Raw genomic sequence first — 2,500 nt, 5'->3', positions numbered from 1 at the left:
CCTCATGGGCCCGAAGCTTCATGCGCAATTTTTAGAAGATTAATTAGCTGTAGTGAGTGCAATTTGCCAAATTAAAAAAGGATGAAATATTTCAGAAATATTTTTTATGGCCACTAATAATTATATTTGAAAGTAATTTAGGAAGCATTGCCCATTCTGTCCCCTCTTAAAAATATATATCTCCAAATGTTTTCAAACCTGTTTTGCAAGCATATGGAATACACAAATTTCCCTCAGAGCTGTTAGTCAGTGCCCTTGTTATTTGCAGGCTGAATATAAATTACTGTCGATTACTATTGATTTCCAAATACACAAGATTCCTCAGTTATTTTGGGTATTTTTTCAAAGCATCCATAGGTATCACAGAGATTTTGTGTTGTACTGTTTGTCAGAGGTACAGTGCTGCAAAAGTGATGTTAGTTGGTGTTAGGGATCCCTGTTTGTCTAAATAGTGCATAAATTATTCCAGTATTATATTCTTATCCTGGGTGATCACTGCAAAAAGAAACAGGGACAAGTGGTGCAGAATACCAGCTTGTTTGCTGAAGCATCACAGATTTCATAGGGTTCTGAGATGGATAAATATCTCGGAAGAGTTAAGTCAGTGACAATAGTCAAGCAATCATATTTTACATTTACTGTGATCAAACATCATTTTCAGCAGAATACCTGGAATTATTGAATTGCAGAAGAATGGTAGCACTACTCTGTGCACCCTCCTGAACAGAGAGCACAGCTGCCTCCTCTGGGTTTCTATGACAGCTGATGCACACCAGCTATTTGGGAAAGGGTGGAAGTGGGAGGCTGTAATCCAGAGATGCATCACATGGCTTGTGGCTTCAGCCAGGAAGGATTTCTGCTCTCAGAGGCTCCAGTAACAGAACTCCAGCATACGTCTGTGACGTGGGGTGTGGGAGCAAGGGGAAGAAAGCTGATCTGTACAGGGCTGTCTGCAAGAGGGAGGTATTTATCAGTTCATAAGGCCTAACAGAGGAACAAACTCCCAAACCGTACCGCAAATATAAAAACAGATGCAAACCCAGTTTATTTCAGTAAAATAGATCTTAATTAGTAAAATACCTTGGAGTATTAAATAGTCAAAATGTAATGTTTAGCTACTTTGATGTAGCACTACAGAACTGAAATACCAAACCAACAAAATGCTCTCTTTTTTGTAGTAGAATATTTTGTCACGTTAATCACACATCATGTTGTTTTCATAAAATGCCATGTTTTATTATACTTACATATGCATTAGAATGTGGTATTTTCTTGGCATGACTGGAGCATTTAGGGTTTGATGCCATCAGGTTTCCTTCCCCTTCTGCTTTGTGTTGTAATGCTGACAAGCCCCTTCTTTGCAGCGTTCTGTGTTACAGACTGATAAGATCTGCCTTCTTTCTGGTGGGATCCCAATTTCTTATGATCTGCTCATTCTATGTGTATAAATCATAGTAAATTTGTGGATATTTTACATGGCAAAATACTCCCAAGTAGACTGAAATATGCGATGCTGTCTGATATGGTAACTAAGTTAACTAATATGCTAACTGCACTTCAGGTGGTTCTACTTTGAGTTCTATTCACTAAATCATACTTCATTTTAAAATACATTTTCCTAATCCAGTATCATGGACTAAATGCCTGTGACAATAGCAGACCGATGTCAATAAAATAGTATAGATAAGGTTGATGTCCTACAATACCCACACACCAGGTGAGCAGTGCTGTGCAGAGACAGTCAAGAGTCCTTCTGGCCAGAAGCCTAGTCAGTAGCGTCTGCGGGATGCTAAGGGAAAGCGTGTGCAAATCAGAGTGTGTATGGACTGCCTGTGTTTCTATATTCAGTTATTTCTAGTGGCCTGGGGAGCAAGGAACTGGGGGGGGGGGGGGGCAAGGACCCTGGCATGGCCCTTCTGCCTCACCTGGATGGCACTCTGCAGGGCAGAGTGTGCCCAAATCTGCAATTTGAGAGCTCAAAAACTGCCGAGCTGACATGCAGCCTCTGTTGGTGCTGCCATCTTGCCTTGCAGAAACTTTTTGTTCTTTCTCTTCTGCTCTTTTCTCATTTTTGTTTCTGTTGTTTCTTTCCTTTATATGCCTCTCCTGTCCTGTCCTCTCCTCTCCTCTCATCTTTCCTTGCTTCCTTCCTTCCATTTTCTTCTTTCATTCATTCAGTCAGTAATGACTTTTGTAGAAACAAAAGAATTGGAAAACCTGTTGTCCTCAGTAGAAGTTCAAGGATCCTTGCAGGATTCAAGGTCTTGAAGATACTTGTGATGAGTGCTACAGATGGTGCTAAATTTATAGTCTTGCCTGACTACTGAAGTTGGTGGAGTTCACACATTCCTTTTACCACCCATAATCCTTGCTTTCATCCTTCCTTCCTTTGTTCCTATGTTCTTTCCCTGCTGGAGGAAGCAGAATGCCATTACTGTGGTAGGTGACCAGGACTGGTCGGGAAACATCTTCCATTATTTCTTCTCTCAATCCACATCTC

General features: G+C 40.7%; 1 protein-coding gene and 1 long non-coding RNA gene across 40 annotated transcripts in view; one reads left to right on the top strand and one right to left on the bottom strand.

Moving 5' to 3' along the window:
* The window catches only part of LOC101749423, a 42,428-nt gene that overhangs the window by 6,447 nt on the left and 33,481 nt on the right, over positions 1–2,500 (bottom strand). Inside the window, exons 7-8 of the long non-coding RNA XR_005860663.2 lie at positions 1,248–2,500; positions 670–950 (exon numbers count right to left, since the gene is read on the bottom strand). The exon at positions 1,248–2,500 is cut by the window's right edge and continues 9,134 nt beyond it. This is a non-coding gene — a long non-coding RNA (uncharacterized LOC101749423). The remainder of the gene's footprint in view (positions 1–669; positions 951–1,247) is intronic.
* Positions 1–2,500, top strand: part of EBF3 (EBF transcription factor 3) — a 120,188-nt gene that overhangs the window by 93,033 nt on the left and 24,655 nt on the right. The gene's annotated exons all lie outside the window — the stretch shown is intronic.

The sequence above is a fragment of the Gallus gallus genome, chromosome 6 (assembly GCF_016699485.2).
Source record: "Gallus gallus isolate bGalGal1 chromosome 6, bGalGal1.mat.broiler.GRCg7b, whole genome shotgun sequence".
Classification (NCBI taxonomy): Eukaryota; Metazoa; Chordata; class Aves; order Galliformes; family Phasianidae; genus Gallus; species Gallus gallus.
The sequence above is the reverse complement of the archived record's forward strand: the minus strand, read 5'-3'. Positions and strand labels throughout refer to the sequence as shown.